This window comes from Psammomys obesus, unplaced genomic scaffold, assembly GCF_907164565.1.
Source record: "Psammomys obesus unplaced genomic scaffold, mPsaObe1.curated_primary_1811, whole genome shotgun sequence".
NCBI lineage: Eukaryota > Metazoa > Chordata > Mammalia > Rodentia > Muridae > Psammomys > Psammomys obesus.
Window position 1 is genome coordinate 1,136,935 of NW_026590552.1, and position 18,013 is coordinate 1,154,947.

General features: G+C 35.3%; 1 protein-coding gene and 1 non-coding gene across 4 annotated transcripts in view; one reads left to right on the top strand and one right to left on the bottom strand.

The window, feature by feature from the left end:
- Window positions 1–18,013, top strand: part of Dmd (dystrophin) — a 1,523,318-nt gene that overhangs the window by 847,941 nt on the left and 657,364 nt on the right. The window lies entirely within an intron of this gene.
- Window positions 6,467–6,568, bottom strand: LOC129677266 (U6 spliceosomal RNA). Its single transcript, XR_008720191.1, has one exon. It is a non-coding gene; the product is annotated as a U6 spliceosomal RNA (small nuclear RNA).

The window sequence follows — 18,013 nt, forward strand, 5'->3', positions numbered from 1 at the left end:
AAAAAAAAAAAAAAAAAAAAAAAAAAAACCTGTGCCCAGATATATTTGGTCCTTGTGGACCTCCTATCCTCTTCACGTCATACTATCTCCCCCTTCTTTCATATGATTGCCTGCACTCTGTCAAATGTTTGGTTATGAGTCTTAGTATCTGCTTCCATATAATACTAAGTAGTGTCTTTCAGGAGCCCTCTGCAGTAAGCTCCTGTCCTGTTACTTGTTTTCTCCTACGTCCAATGCACATCACGTTTGTCTTTCTAAGTGAGGATTGATCATCTAAACCCTGGTCCTCTTTCCTGTTCATCTTTTTTAGGTGTATAGATGTCATTATGTTTATCATATCTTTTAGGTCTATATAACTGAGTATATACCATGTGTGTCTTTCTCCTTCTGGGATACCTCACTCAGAATGATCCTTTCTAGATCCCACCAGTTGCCTGCAAATTTCATGATTTCCTCGTTTTTGATTGCTGAGTAGTATTCCATTGTGTAAAAATACCACAATTTCTGTATCCGTTCCTCTGTTGAGTGACATCTGGGTTGTTTCCAGCTTCTGGCTGTTACAAATAAAGCTGCTACAAACATGGTTGAGCAAATGTCCTTGTTGTGTACTTTAGCTTCTTTTGGATATATGCCTAGGAGTGGTATAGCTGGATATTGGGGAAGCACTATTCCTAATTATCTGAGAAAGCACCAGATTGACTTCCAAAGTGTTTGTACCAGTTTACATGGCTCAGCCGTTAAAAAGGCTAGCCTCACAACCATAAATATTCTTCTTTCTTTATATACAAAGAAGTCTTTCTGTGTCTGAACAAGGTTTGCTTGAAGAACCAATTTTGTTTTAAACTTCGACTTAGTATTTTTCAACTACTCTGAAAAACCAGTGATTTCAGTCATTAGATTATCACAGCAGGCAGTTTTCAGAGATTATAGGTTAAAGTTTTCTTGAAAATGTGAAACTATCACCTAAGGAATTAAATTTGACTACTATTTTTGCTTTTATGCTTCTTTATTTATAGACTTTGCCCCAAGTGTATTATAGAGACCTGATCCTGATACCTGGCATAAATACCAACTTTGGTATGAGAATATTTTCTGCTTGATTGGTGTAAATTCTGTAGAATTTTCTCTGTTGCACTGCCTCAGAAACACATTTAAATTTATATTATGTATTGGCTGATTTATATGGATGATACGTAATTAAAAATTAAATTTAGAGCTGCGGGTGTGCACCTTGGTAGTGTTTAGTGAGGCTTCGCTGGGTATTCTGGCTGTACTAAATGTCTGCATGCAGATTTAGCTTGGGTCTACAATACAGATTTAGTAAAAATCATGAAAGCTTGGATAGTAGTCATTCAGAGTGTGATCTTCTTTTGGCAAACACAGGAACACATTCAAACTCTCTGCTTTTGTTGTGTTTGTTTATATACTATAGACAATTTTTACCAGTCCCAAATCAAAGGAGTGAAGAAACTTTCCACCTGTATCAAGCCAAGGCAGACATGTAAATGTGTAGTATTTTCAGGAAATAATCAAGGTCAGACTATTAATCTACTTTTTGCTTTGTGAGAGATAATTTCAATGAATTGTTTAAAAAAACACTAACTTACAAATAACAATTATGTATTTATTATAAGGACCACTCTGATTATGATAACATTGTCGACCCTAAACTCTTAAGTTACACTGTAACCTAGAAGCATCCATCAAAATAAAACGACTGATTAATTTTGTTTGAAAGTCTATTTTATTAGATATTAGGATAGCTACCCCAGCTTGTTTTCTGAGTCTATTTGCTTGAAAAACATTTTACCAGCCCTCTACTATGAGGTAGTATGTATCTCTGTTGCAGAGGTGTGGTTTTTGGATGCAGCAGAATGTTAAATCCTGTTTCTGCAACCATTCTGTAAGTCTGTGTCTTTTTATTGGAGAGTTGATTCCATTGATGTTGATAGTTAATAGTGACCAATGAATGTCAGTTCCTTTTATTGTGGAGTTGGGAAGTTACTGTGTTTCTATGCTTGTTATCTTTTAATTTTTTTGTTGTGAAACTATCTATATCCTGTGTTTTCTAAGACAACGAAGCTAGTCCTAATGACACCTGATTGGCTAGGGTCAGATAGAGGGGGAGGAGGACCTCTCATATCAGTGGACTTGGAGAAGGGCATGGGAGGAGATGAGGGAGAGAGAGTGGATACACAGTGAATAAACTAATTAATATAAAAATTAAAATTAAAATAAAAAATGGCTGGTTTATTCCTTAGAGATTAGTATGTGAAATATGCAACATCTAATGACATAGGTAATCAGACAATCCATTTTATTCAATTTAACAATGCAAATGTTTATGTACTAATCTTCCATTAAGAGTTCTACAATTATCATGTGCTTAGCATCCCTTCTGCACAACACTCACTCCATGTGACTAATTATGTCAACTTTTGACCTGAATTTGCAAGAAACAAACAAGCCATAAGATACTTATATTAGTACTATCTACAACCTGTTTGTGTCATACAGTAGAGAAAATGCAAATATGCCAGTTGTTTTTGACTGGAACAGGCATGTAATTAAAATTATTTCAAATTTCACAAGTATAAAAGGCAACAAAAGTACTTCAGAAGAAAGCTGTAGAAAAGAGCCAAGAAAACACAAACAAGTTAAAAAAAATCACTTTCCAGAATTTCACATGAAGGGTGTTATCTAGAAATGACTCAGACTGTGAAAGCACATTACATTATGGGTCATGAGTGTGAAGGTCAAGGAGTGAAACCTCCCTTTGTGAAGAACTATTAAAGATTTGGCCGGGTACTTTTGTAAAAAGAATCCAACAAAAATGAAATAAGAAGCTCTAAAATTAAAAAGCTTATGGGTAAACTGACCTAAATCAAAGTAAGCAAGTTCTTTAAGTAGTGCTTGTATATGTGGACTCTTATATGTGGACCTGGAGTATTAAATTGAGTCCTGTCCATTGACAGCTAATTTAAAGACTTAAAAAAAATCATCCAATCAAGTAGTATTATACTATGTTGTTTTGTTCATTGTCTTCATTTCATTTAATTTTTTAAATTAATTACAGTTTATTCATTTTGTATCCCAGCTGTAGCCCACTCCCTCATTCCCTCCCAATCCGACCCTTTCTTCCTTATCTCCTTCCATGCCCCTCTCCAAGTCTACTGATATGGGAGGTCTTCCTCCTCTTTCCTCTGACCCTAGCCTATCAGCTCTCATCAGGACTAGCTGCATTGTCCTCCTCTGCGGCCTGGCAAGGCTCTTCAACCTTCTTTGAGAGTTTGTTCCTTTCCTATTTATGTGCCTCTAATAACTGGATAAGCATAGATTTGAAATAATTTTCCTTTATTTTTGATGAATTATCATATCCGTTGATTTTTGGGGGGTTGCTAATAAAGCCATGATGTCCTGATTTTTGTTGGATGTGTTTTCATGCCTACCTATAACTATCTGTTTATCTGTAACCTTTGCTGTTTGTTCCTGGAGTCTGTACTTCAGACTGGGTCTGTCTATCTTTGGTGTCTGGAGTATTCTTCAGGAAGATGAGAGAGGTTCACTGGTTCAAGTGTGAGTGTTAATGTTTCAGCTGTAGCTAAGGGAGGAACGTAGCATGCTAGTGAATGGAAGCACAGGTGTGTGCATGGAAGTGCATGTGCCTTGAAGGACAGGGTACTAGAGCATGTAGATTCCTAGAAGGGTGGAGCTTAAGTGCAGTATGGATTGCTGGCATTGTTTGTGGGTGCACTGGTCATGTACAGGTGCCCTGAGTACCTCAGTGTCCTGTAGGCCTGTCATAATGTCCTCCTGGTATTCAGATCTGTCTGAGATCCAGAAATTATTTGCCTGGACTCCACTTGTAGACCCAGAGAACTGGGGTTCCAGTGTTGAGAACACTCCCTCAAAGATGCCTATGTTTCCCCTGGTAGGGTTATGTGTGTTAGAGAACTGATGCTGCTAGCGTAGAGGAACCCTGGATCTGGGATCTCCCTGCACTCCCTTGAAGGCATGCTCACTGGAAAGCTGAGTGGTTCCCCCTGTTCTCTACTCTCATATTTGGGCCCCCAGGAGCAAATGAGAATGTAAGATATGTCAGCGCAACTGTCTGTTTGCAGCTGGGCAGGGAGACCCATACTTGAGGCAGCTGTCCCTGCTCTTCTAGTCACTCACCACAGAGGGTCCTGTTTGAACTAGCCGCAGCCTCCCCACCCTGCAGCTGCAGACCTGAGAGCACCCATACTGATGCAGCCTCTGCCCTCTCAGTCATTGAATAAGGAGGCTCCTGATTAGGCTAGCTGCTGCATCTGCATCTACAGACCTAGGAGGCTGACCTCTGTTGTCTCAGTCAGCAAGCTTGGAGGCTCATGCTAGGGGCAACTACTGCTGCCTCCACTGAGCAGGAAGGCCAGTGCTTGGGGCAAGGGGATGTACGTGTGTGTGTGTGTGTGTGTGTGTGTGTGTGTGTGTGTGTGTGTGAATATTCATCACTCTCAGTCCCTGGAGATGTCCATGGGTAACCTGGCTCCAAACTGTCCCAGCTCACAGATTGTCCCCTCTCGCCCAGGAAGCCTCACTGTCAATGTTCTGGCTTCAGTTGCCCCTCCATTCAACAATTTCGGAGTTTCAGATCCTATGCTCCTCAAATACAGTACAAGCTGGTGGCCACCATCTTAGACTGCCCCTTACTTTGTTGTTTTAATGCTTTTTATATGAGGCATTGCCTATCTCATTACTAAGAAAGTTAATATTGCAGATTAATTACTTTATACCAAATATTTTAGCTCAAGTGTTGATTCTGAAGTATTTCAAGAGCAAATTTTGACTTATTTATTGAAATACATCTTTTAAAATTGGTATGATGACATTTATTCATTTTGTGCAGTACTCTGTGTCTTGGTATTACTTCAACTAAAACATAAATTTTTGTGGCTAACAACATGGAAGCTACCCTAAAAGTAAAGAAACCAAGAGCATTTATAGCAGTAGCTCGATCCAATGCAGAAAGAATGGGTAGAAAGGTACTTTATTTCTTTAATTAAGAAATTGTGTTTCTTGTCCCTTTACAGGACTAGCCTTTTTAAAAAGTTTCCAAATTAAGACCATTTATATAGATCTTGAATAGACATTTTATTTTGGAAGATTGAGGCATATCTATGGTCAGTTACATGATTACTGGTTAAATTTTAAAACCCAATGTGATTTACTTATGATCCATTGTACTTTACTGCCAGTACATTGAAATTGTATAGCATAATCATAGAACAACTGATATAACATAGCAATGTCCATCCTATAGCCTGGCTAAACCATGTCAACTTTTTTGTCAGGACACCTGCACAAGCACAGTTTGAAGATTCCTTAGACAGGCTTTTAAAATAATCACTTCTATATAACCATACATAGGCAAAAATAAGCATGTCATTTGGTGTACTGAAAGCTATAAACATAACATTGCCTAGATAAGAGAAGATTAACCACAAAATATTCTTAACCAAAAAGCTGACCCACCCTACTGACATGCAAGAATGTGAAGATGAATGTTATGGACTGTCCTCCAAATATACCTTCATTAAACACCATTGAATAACCCTTTCTAGGCTTGAATCAGCATTAAATCTCTTGCCAATAATCATTAAATACCGAAAGAACTTCTCTCAGAGAACTCTGACATCTGTATTTCTTGGGACCACAAAAATGCTTTATTAAGGGGGAATGTGTAAAGAAAGACTCTGGTTATCTTCAGACTTAATCTTCACTGCCTAGCTATTCAGATGACATTTGTGGACATCATGTTGTCATCAGGCCAGGTGACCTAATTTTTGAGGAACTGTAAAGCAGTGGGGAACCCTGAAAATCGGTGGAGTCAGGAGCTTAAAACTAAAGGTTTAGCAGTTGTATTTTGGAACAGTCTTTTTAATTCTATATTCTCTGTCATTACAGAAGAAATAAGGTTTCCTTGGAAATTGAAATACCTTCCTCCTAAATGATTCATTTTATAACCTTCTTTAGAAATATCCAGTACTTCAAATTATTTATTGAGTATCACATACATAACACAAAACCAGGTGCTATGACTCTAAGGAAAGCAAATAAACTTGTAATTCTTCAGATAGCCAATGGAATAACCTGAAGTTAAAACAATTTAGGAAAAACATTATGCCTTTGAGACTCTATGTCTCTTAATTAGAAGCTTCAAAAAGTTTCAGTAACTAAACAAATTAAAGGGAATTCAAGAATAACTCTCACCAGTAAATTTGGATTAGTCTGGCAAATTTAGGACCTTAAATGGAACTTTTCAATAATTAAAAGGAGAAAATGGTAATTATACCATTTCTAGAACCTATGTTTACTACTAACATTTATTTCTTAATCACCTTCCACGTATCTTTTTGTTGTTGTTGGTGGTGGTGTGTTTGATCCACTTGGAGTTTATTTTTTTTGTAGAGTAATAAATATGGATTAAAAAACAGAACACTTCATCAATTTTTGTGTCAGCTTTGCACAGGGCAATGCTAATCTCTGTATCATTACAATTTTACTGTATGTGCTGCAGAAATCGTACTTAGTTTTAATTTTGTTAACATATTGAAAGCCTACATGAAGGGTAGCAGTAAAATCAAGTATTTTCTCTCAATGAAATTTGGTTTTACCATCCCTTCATGTTAAACTTCATAAGTGTTCATTATCAAAAAATGCAGTATTGACACTTAATTTTTATTTTTATAAAGATTTATTTGTCTCTCATTAATTGGAGTTGTCTTAGATTTCAATCACTGGTAGATGCTTCTTAGCTACATTTCTTGCCATGTAACCTATTACTTCTGATGAAGATGTTTTAGCTTCTGTGAAGCACTTTGCTTAATACCAGTGCTGTGCAATATCCATGGCACATGACCTTTTCCTTATTCAGCTGTATTATTTTCTTTTATTCTGGAGTTGTTAATTGAGATCATTAATCATTTTGTTAGCATTATTTCCTGTTCAACTAAGTGACTGTGTGATTGCCATTCAGGAAGGGATTGTACTGTTCAAAGGAAACACCTGAAATCTATTGAGTTGTTTTTCCATAGGAGTTTAATCTAAAGAGGCACATATACATATTTGAGTAGCTTATTGTATCTACATTGATTTTAATTCATTTTATATAACAAAAACTTTTTTATACTTAATTGCCTGTCATTATGTAAATACTGACCTATTTCTCTGCAGACAATTCCATTTCCTCACTTATTAGAGTCTTTTTTGATCATCAGGAAAAACATTAAAAAATGAACAATAGTATTTCAACATAATAGGAAAAAAAACACCCATGAACATACTATAGCATATCTTATCTAAGGCCTACATCCTTCATATATATACATATACATAAATCAGTTTTCATGACAGTATAACTTATACAATAAAATGATATCATGAGCTGTCATTAGTGTCACTTGTAAGGATGTTCTTAAAATATAGTCCTTATTTATCTCACCTTCACCTTTACATATTCTGCTTTCCTTCAAGTCCCATCTCCACTTCCTTTTCCATCAAATATTTTGCATTGATTTTACCCAAAATTAGTCTCTTTTCTCTCACCCTTTATTCTGCACAGTTTGAGTTAGGAAACTCAAAAGGCAGTCAAACTAAGAATCCTGACCAGGAATGGCAGCACACACACACAGCACTCAGTGGATAGGGGCAGGATGATCTCTCTGATTTCAAGTCCAGGCTGATCTACATAGTGTGTAGCAGCACAACTAGAGCTATGTAGAGAGACCTTGTCTTGAGAGAGAGAGAGAGGTGACAAACAGACAGACAGAGACAGAGAGAAAGAGACCAAGAGAAGACAAATATTTGGTTCTATTTATAACATGATATATGGACTATACTTTACTGTACAGATTGATATTGTGGCATTTAGCTGCGCATAGCTTCTCAGTATCCTCAGTATTCCCAGAGATGCTCCCAGAACATTCACTCTGAGAAACATGACTGTTTCTATGATTCTGTTACAATCTGTCTATTATGATGAATAAACTGAAGTTCTGATGGGTTAAGTGCCTTGAAAAAGATTCATAGCCTTAATAGTTTCAAATGTTATTCAGTTCTCAGCATCTGGATGAAATTTTCTTAAGATAAAATGTAGTAGCCTCTATCAAATATGAATGTCAATAGTATGCTAAGCAGAATATTTCATTCCAATTATAAAAGTAAAAGTTATATTACCTAATAGACTTATGTATGTAAGCCATAGAGTTGCTTACTAAAATATGCCCTATTAATTGTTTTGTTGTTTCCTAGGGATTTTAATTATGTGTATTTTCTTTCAGTATTATGTATTTTTCATTTTATCCATATTGTATTATGTTAGTTGTAAGTCCAGAATAAGTGAGAACAAACTGACAAATTGAACTAAGCAAGAAAGAAAATACTTTTGTGATTTGGTTTTTTTTTTCAATCCTTGAAACTCTGAGACTATGTGTCTTTATTAACTTTTGCTTTCTGCTAATGGTTTCTTTCATTTTATTATAGCTTGTAGCATTGCAAATTCATTTAATATTAAAAGATAAAAATGTCACTTTTGAAATGTTTCTCATTAAATTATGGGAAAATATTATAAGCGATAAAAGAAAGGAGTGCCCCTGGTACCAGGTTCTGTTTGCTCAACTACTATGGTACCAAATGTAAATTATTAATGAGATAACTCAAAGGCAATATTATTGCCATTGTATTATAAAGTTCATGAGTTGCTATCTCTAAAAGAAATATATGGCACAGGTCTTTGGAAAGTGATTTTTTTTTCTTATGCATCATTTAAATCCAAGTTTGACTCAAATTTTAGGGTTGTCTTCTTATTTTAGTTTTCCCCCCTAATGAGTGGCCCAGCATTATTTTAAAAAGTGGTGAATAAATGCTGTCAATTTATTTTATTCAGAAGAATTATTAAGTGGAAGTACTTCCAAAATTTTGGAAGGACTATATTGCTAAATATCAGAACACACTACGCAATATTATTTCTATGGTAATGGTGTATTTTGTATATTTTCAATTGAAAACAGCTGCTACAAAGGAACTAAGAAATTGTTGTTTATTTGGACTTCTTAGAATGGAACCAAAAGTGGTGAAGGCATTCATTTATTTCCCTCTCCTGTTTTGTCCTACTAAAAAAGAAAGCGTTATGGTGTATTTATTAGGAATTAAAACAATTGCTCAAAATTGAAGAAATGGAAGCCATTTGCAGCCTATCAACTAGACAGACTTTCTTTCACAAGACTTCCGGTGGAAGAATAAGGACACTAAGCCACCCATAAAACATTCCACTCTAAGTCTGTCCTGTCTACTATGTGTGCAGGGACAAAGGTGGAGCAAATATTGAGGGAATGTGCAACCAAACACTGGCCCTACTTGAGTCCCAACCCACGGGAAAACCCAATCCCTGACACAGCTCTGAGGGGAGAACGTATCACAATGGAAGGGCATCCTGAGACATGGGAGTCCAGGAGCCACACAGCTCCAAGAGCAGTCCTTCTCAGTACAGGTATTATAGTTCCCAGCTGAGCTCAGGATCTCAGGAGCCTCAGCCCTGCTCTGCTTCTTTGCTTCTTCCCTACTTCTCTTCATTGCTTCTTGGCTTCTTCTGATGAGAAAGTCACACCAGGCAGCAAATCTCATAAAAGAGATTGGGAGGGTCCAGGGTGTGAAGGGATTGATCCATGGTTAGCTGCTCTTGCTCCTGGGAGAGGTCATTAAGGACTGAGTAGAGGATTGGTCGAATTTCAAATGCTGAGCATGGGGAAGCTCAGTGGTTGATAGGTTTTCCTTTTCATGGATTTTTAGGTTTCTGTGGGAATCTCAGGATTTGGTGGCTTTTTTTTTTTTTTTCAGATTTCTTACCTAAAATTGGCATAATCTCAAAAGGTTTTATTGACAGGCTGGTGATGTCCTTTGTGACAGTTACAGGGGCTGGAAATGCTGTTCTGACAGTTAAAGAGGTCTGGAGGGAGAAGCCTTGCTGCTGGAGCTCCTCTGGCAGGGGCCTGGCCAATTTCTTTCCTTGAAGGTTTACAAAGATTACAAACAGGGAAGCATTTTCATGCTGATTGAGTCTCATGAATAGACAACAACTATTTGTTCCATTGTTCATGAAGGAAATGTGTAGTATAAATTGAAAAGCCACCCATAATGTACTAAGTTATGTCTCTACACAGAGAAGACCTTCTACCTAACCTGTTCCCTTATAGTCTAAAAATTTTGCCTTATTCTTCAAAATAATATCAATATTCAAAAAAACATCCGGATCTACTATAAATCTTTTAATAAATCATTTAAAAGGCTACAATCTATTTCAAATAAAGTTTAATCCGCTGTTTGTATTTACTATATTTTTTTAAATTGTAATTTAATTTTATTTTTAAATACACTTTATTTACTTTGTATCCCCCCTCTAGTTCCCTCCCTCCTCCCCTCCCAAACCCTCCTTTCCTTCCCCTTCTCCACTCATGCCCCTCCCCAAGTCCACTGGTAGGGGAGGGTTTATTTTTCTTCCTTATGATCCTAATCTGCCAGGTCTTATCAGGAATAGCTGCATTGTCTTCCTCTGTGGCCTGGCAAGGCTGCTCCCCCATCAGGGGGAGGTGATAAAAAAGCAGGCCAATCAGTTCATGTCAGAAGCAGTCCCTGTTCCCACTACTATGGAACCCACTTGGACACTGAACTGCCATGAGCTACATCTGTGCAGGGGTTCTAGGTTATCTCCATGAATAGTCCTTGGTTGGAGTATGAGTCTCAGGAAAGACCCCGGGGTTCAAAGTTTTTGTTCTGTTGTTCTCCTTGTGGAGCTCCTGTCCCCTCCAGATCTTACTATTTCCCACTTCTTTCATAAGATTCCCTGCATTCTGCCCGAAGTTTGGCCATAGGTCTTAACATCTGTTTTCATAGTCTGCAGGGCAGAGCCTTTCAGAGGCCTTCTGTGGGAGGCTCCTTTTAGTAATTAGTAATTTGAATAGTGGTAATGATACCAAAGTATAAATGACACATTTTTTACTATTTATTATTAATATTTTTAATTTTAGTTTTAGAATACATTGCAACTTTACAGAAAATAGCTTTGTACCCACCATGTTTTTGCCAGTTTACTGGCCAGTTTTATGTCACGCTAGAGTCATCTGAGAGGAGGATACTCCAATTGAGAAAATGCCTCCATAAAATTGGCTATAGGTCATTTTCTTCCCTAGTGATTAATGTGTTGGACACCTTACTGTGGAAGGTGCCACCCCTGGGCTTAAGAGGGTTCTATAAAAAATTAGGCTGATCAAGTCATAATGAGCAAGCCAGTAAACAACAGCCCTCCATGGTCCCTGTATCAGCTCCTGCTTTCAGGTTCCTGTCTAGTTTGTATTCATGCCCCGACTTCCATGAGTGATATATTATGGGGTGGAACTGGAAGCTGAAATAAAGGTTTTTCCTCCCCATGTTGCTTTTGGTCACAATGTTTCATGACGATACAGCCATGAAAATTTACCCATTTTATAACATACTCACTTATACTCCCATATCATTTAGTTTACTGTTTAATATTCTAACAATTTCATCCTCAAATACTAAGTTATGTTTCAAAATAGTAATATAGGCAGTTAATATAGTAATATGAGTGAGAAAAACAAACTTGTTCTTATTAAAACAATATAAAGTGTTTTACTTTGCAATAATTCAGACTACTGAAATAGCCATTAAAATAATACCAGTGAACATAAAACTTGTTTTATTAAAACTCATTTCACCTACTTAGATGTAGTCTATTAGGAAGAGTTATTATATTAGGAAGAGTTATTATATTAGGAAGAGTTATTATAATTAAATGGTCAAAATTTACCAATTTAAAAAGTACATGTCTCTTTGTTTTCTATTCTAGTTGAATGTATTATCAAGAATGTTGCCCTTGCCTTTAAAACATTTAACTTTGACAAATATGTGTTTTTAATGCACTGTGTGCTAAGCTACTGTATGGCATACTAAGTAGGTCTGAGAGTTTTAAAATCCAATTCTTCTATTTTTTTTATATTAACTTGTATAAAACATTACTGATTAATCTGTTACCATTTCATGGAAAGTTTTCATACAGGCAGGTGAGAGTTAATATATAAATGAATCAACTTTGTAGCTACTACCCTCCCAAGTCAATCTGCATGCCATTTTAAATTAGCAAGGCCAGCTCTCCACAAAGATACAGCACAGCATGACTTTATGACAGCAATAATATTGCTAAAATAATGGATAAGGCAATATTTTCTGCATATCATCTTTCCAGTGTTCATGTAGCTTTTAGTACACTGAAATCACCACATTGTTCAGTTCCAGAATTAGGAATACACTATTGGGAAAGACTCAGTTCACATTATGGTTCCTCACTCAGCAATATTCTTAAGGCTTTACAATGCATAAAGCATAACATTGAATAGTATATGGGAGAGCTTTCAAACCTAGATGATCTTTGAAGAAAACTTAGTCAGTAGAGAAAAGAAAAATCTTAAGATAAAAGTAAGGTATAGCAGAAAAAAAATTGTTAGCTTGTCATCCCTCTTTCATAAGGAAACTTGCCCTTTATTCCAAAGAGAGGAAAACATTAAAATTAAGATGAATATATGTAGGTACACAGGTGGAGCAGGAGAAAGAGAGTGATGGATGGACAGATGTTTAGAGAGAGGTTTTGGTGGCTACTAAACTGTCCATTTTCAATTTTCTGGGATAGTATATCATAGGTTTTCTTTTTTTAATTCTTTATCTGGAAAATGTCATTTAGTATCAATATTGAGTATGTATTTTTAAATGTTCCATGCATTTTGCAACACTGTATAACAGAATAACCCCAAAGGTAATTGATGGCCTACTCCAAAATGTAGTATTTTAAAATATTAATACTACAAGTTTCTGTAATGTGGATCTGCTTTGGGGAAGTTCATCTCCTATGGCTATGTGGATCATGGCTGTGTAGAGCATGACTGCTAAGGGCTCATTTATCTAGATGACATATGTTTACACTGCTCTTCTGTTCCTGCCTTACATATCCCACTGGCACATCTGTTCAAGCATGTACAGACACACATGAAAAACTGGACCTGGAAACTTAAACACATTTTAAGCCCTTTGTTTTATAAAGCCTACTAGCATCTTATGACCTAACATAAATTTTATTTCTCCCTGAGATAGCTAGAATAATGACCCCCACAAAGATGTTAATACACAGTTCCTGTGTCTGTGTGATGCTTTGTGATATTTCAGGATTAAGATCTCAGATGGAATTAATTGGGTAGCTTTGAAATGGAAAAATTACTTTGCATTATCAAAATGGGTCTGTATGAACATACTATCACAGATCCATAAAAGTGAAAAATAGAAACAAGGGAATAGGAGTCAGATATAAATAAAATATGAAGATGCTATGCTATTCTTTGAGGATGAAAAAAGTTGCCATTAACTGAACAATGGGGATGACTGAAGTAGCTAGAGAAGGCAGGCCCAAAGTTCCCCTGAAACTTTGAATGAAGGTACAGAGTCCCACCAACACTTTAATTTCAATCATTGAAACTTATGGTTAATTCCTGACATCTGAAATTTTAGATCATCAGACTGACTTATTTTACACCAATGAATCTGTAGAAATTTGTTATAGATGAAAAGGGAATCCTAGATGCCCTCCATTGTTTTATCTTTTCACCATTCTTTAACCTAATATTTAATGGATGTTTTCCTTCAAATCAGCTCATCTTTTCTTTTCCTTTTCAACCTCATCCTAATAATTGTTACAATATTTTAGGTTTCTCTCTCCCAATACATCTATAAATAATTGAACATTAATAAGATGTTTTTCTGTATTATATCACAAATAAACTTCATGACATTAGTATTAAGCAAAATGAATTTGGGGAAACATAAATAAGAAGATAAGAAAGAAAAGATTGTGTAAAGATGAGAATCTCCTCAGGGAAGTTATTTGTAGAATATTGGGTACACAAAGGTCCGGGAGGAAGTTGAACAGTTCAGTGTGACTCCAGCATCAGCACAGCATTTGTACCAAGCAGTGAAAAAGTTGCTTTCTTTATGTGTCTTATTGTTGGATTGTACTTTTCCATGGCTGACATGTGCACCAGGATTCACACCTGTCTTCTGGTTTAAGATGTATTTACCTGCAATTTTCATGATTTCCTTGTTTTCAATAGGTGAGTAGTATTCCATTGTATAGATGTATCACAATTTCTGTATCCATGGTGGGAACTAGAAAATATCATCTTGAGTGAGGTAATCCAGAAGCAGAAAGACACACATGGTATATACTCACTCATAAGTGGTTATTAGACATATAATATAGGATAAACATACTAAAATCTATACTCTTAAAGAAGCTAAGCAAGGAAGACCCTACAGAAGATGCTTAATTATCATTCAGAAGGGCAAACTTAATAGACCTCCAAAACAAGAGAAGACAGAGAACAGAACAGGAGCCTAATACAGACAACCTCTGAAAGACTACACTGATCAAGGTATTGAAGCAGAGGCTGAGATGCATAGCCAAATTTTGGACAGAATACATGGAATTTTAAATGAAGGTGGAGATGGAGACAGAAAAACAGGAGCTCCAAAAGGCGACCAACAGAGAAAAAACAAAACAAAATAAATAAACAAACAAACAACAACAACAACAAAAAAAAACAGGTCCCAGGGACTCCTGCAGAGACTGATACTCCAACCAGGGACCATGCATGGAGAGAATCTAAATCACCTTTTCAGATATAGTCCATAGATTCAGTCTCCAAGGGGGTTCACTAGAAAGGGGGGGCAGGGGTTTCCTATGGCATGAACTCAGTGGCAGACTCTTTGAACACCTCCACCTGGGGGTGGGGGTTGTAGCCTTGCCAGGTCACAGAGGAAGATAATGCAGCCAGTCCTTATGGGACCTGATAGACTAGGGTCAGAGAGAATGGGAGGAAGGCCTCCCCTAAGAGTGGACTAGAGGAGAGGTATAGGGGGAGAAGAGGAAAAGAGGGTGGTATTGGGAGGAAAAAAGGGAGGGGGGAACAGCCAGGATAAAAAGTGAATAAATTTTATTTAATAATAATAATTAATTTAAAATGCAAAAAAGATGTATTTACCATACTTCTTGTTGATAATGTCTTCTGATTCCTCCTCTTTAGCCAAGATACACAATTATTCCTTTCTGGAAAAAAACTACAAATATCTTGACTGTCCTCCTCAATCTTTTTGGTACAATGAACAAATAAGGTGGCTCATTCAGAAGAGGTCAGAAGTTCCCTCATTCATTATTTATCTGTCCATAATTAAAAGTCAAGCCATCTAATATATATAACTTAAAGTATGTGCCCTGGAAATTCATGTTTTGAGCCTTAATCAGCTATGAGCTTCTTGAAGGCTATATTTGTTCTTTGTAATTGTTCTACTTATAATTTACAGAATGATAAATGGTGTCAATAATTACTGATTTAAGTGAAATTAAATAAATTAATTAATAAAATTAATTAAATAAATTAGTGAAAATAATTAAATAAATTGTCCAAGATTACATATTACATTTTTTTTCTCTCTTCCTATTACCATCATCCAGTGACAGTGATATGGGCTGATATTCCTCATCTCTGGACCAAGATTAAATTGTTTTTTTTTTATTTGTTATACTAGCTCTGGTAATGCATCTCAAATCTGGCTTCTCATCCATTGGGATTTCTAACTAAAATTCTGTGCCTTATGGACTTGGCATTCTGTGTGTTAGGAATAAACATGTAGAACCCAACTGTTAAAAAAAAAACACAGCACTGCTGACTTCTCTTCCTTGTCTACATTATCTAATGCTTTGGTAGGTTTCCTTATGTGGATACTATTAAACCTTTAGCAATTTCTTACATATGTTCTGTTGTAGCTGTTACAAGTAAGCAGAATTAAGATGGCACTAGACTGTAGTAGAAAGACTGTAAAACCAAGAGTTAGAGGCCCTGGGTTCCAATAAAAGCTCTGTAGTAGGATTTAGGGTAGACCACTTAATTTCTCTCAGCATCAATCTCTGTGTCTGTGAAATAAGATTAATGACACCTTTCTTGCCAATACTTCAAGGTTGTTTGAGGTTCACAGACATTTTCCACCCCATATAGCCTATAAATCTCCAGTGTCTACATGTCTGTAGTTAGAGTATTCTACAGTAGATTTAATATTTCCAAGATTTTTAAATTCAATGACCAGTGCTAATTCAATCAAACATAATATATTAAGTGTAAATCCAAGTGAGAATCTCTTCAGTTATTGATGCTAACGGAAGTTGGTATAGGTTACCTAAAATAGTATTATTATATAATACTATTATATAATAGTTTATATATTTACATATAAATTTATATATATTTATATAATAATAATATTATATAAAATAGTAATATTATATAATACTCTAGTATTATTATATAATCAACTTGTGCTTTTATCAACATCATTCATTTCAATACAAAAGTAATTGGGGCTCAAAATTAAGCAGTTGCTTTTCAGTTTACTAATTTATAAATTACATCATGGGGGACCTTTTAAAATATAAGTTGTAATTCTCTTACATTAAACTTAATCCATCATATAAGATCGGAAAGCTATGTAGTTGAGTTAGTCATTACTCATTGGCATCTTGAAATTAAAACAATGCTATTCTAAGTTAATTTAAATTTTGCTTTGTTTTACAAATGGAGGGGTGCTGTTTGGGGCAGATGTAAAACATATTTGATTGATCAAAAATAAGAAAAACTTTTGTAAGCCCCTTCTTTAACCATTATTCTCTTCCAAGCCATGCAAGAACTCTTTGTCTCTTTCCCTTTGGAAATATTTAGCCAAATGTATTGTTATGGCTACATACAAGATCATGCAAAATCAGTATTGTCCAATTCTAACACTTTGAAATGTGATATTGTAATTACTTACAAAGTGAACATTAATCACTACTAGATTAGAATAGAATTACCTGTTATACTCACATTAATAGCAAATGAGCTTTCCCTGATTGATGTTGTTATAATTAATTCAAAATAAATTAATAATGATCTGGCACTCACTGAAAAAGGCATAGTCATTAAGGGCATGCAATCAAAAGGCAAGTAATACTTGACAATAAACTAATATTAATTAAAGTAAAATCACAATGAACTACTGAACTATTTATATTAACAGTATATTACACTGTTGGAATTAATGTGATTGAATTATATTTCATAAAATTTAATAATGACTAACCATTTAAAATATTTAGGAAGCAAGTGCTTGTTTATGTTTGCTGAATAGCTACGGTAGCTACTAAACTTAGTATACGAACATTGATGAGCAATACTAAATGTTTTATGTAATATAAATATTGCTATAATTTTCTCTGAAAATATACATTACTCTTTTTTCACATTTACTTATTTACAATAGGATATTCTAGTGGACCTCTAGACTGTGGTTATATTGTTAACTAATTTCTGCTTTAAAAACAAACAGACAAACAAAAAGAAACTGATGCTTTTGACAGCTAATCTACCTGAGGTTAAGGCAAACCCTAGTCAAAACTTAACATGAGAAACATAGAAACAGAATTAAGTTTCTATACATTGTTCTTAAGGACTAACTGAGCATACATACATCAAATATGATAAAATTTCAGATTCTTTCATTCAGGATGCTTTGTTTCTTCAAGAAATGCAACTTTTGAAATTTTATTTAAGGAAAGAATATAAATTTATGTTTAAAGAAAGTACTATCCTTCTTTTGTAATCAATAGCTAATTAGATCAATCTAAAAGACTATGTAGAGGCACTAATATTTCTTACATGTATTTCTGACCTTAAAAATCCTTAAAATATTTTAGTAAATAAATGTGTGCCAAAATACGCTATAAAGCATACAAATATGTATGCTTTATATGTATGCTTTATACAAAATTGAAAGCTGCTTATTATTTCTTGGTATATTACAATGGGACTATAATTATAAAATACGCACA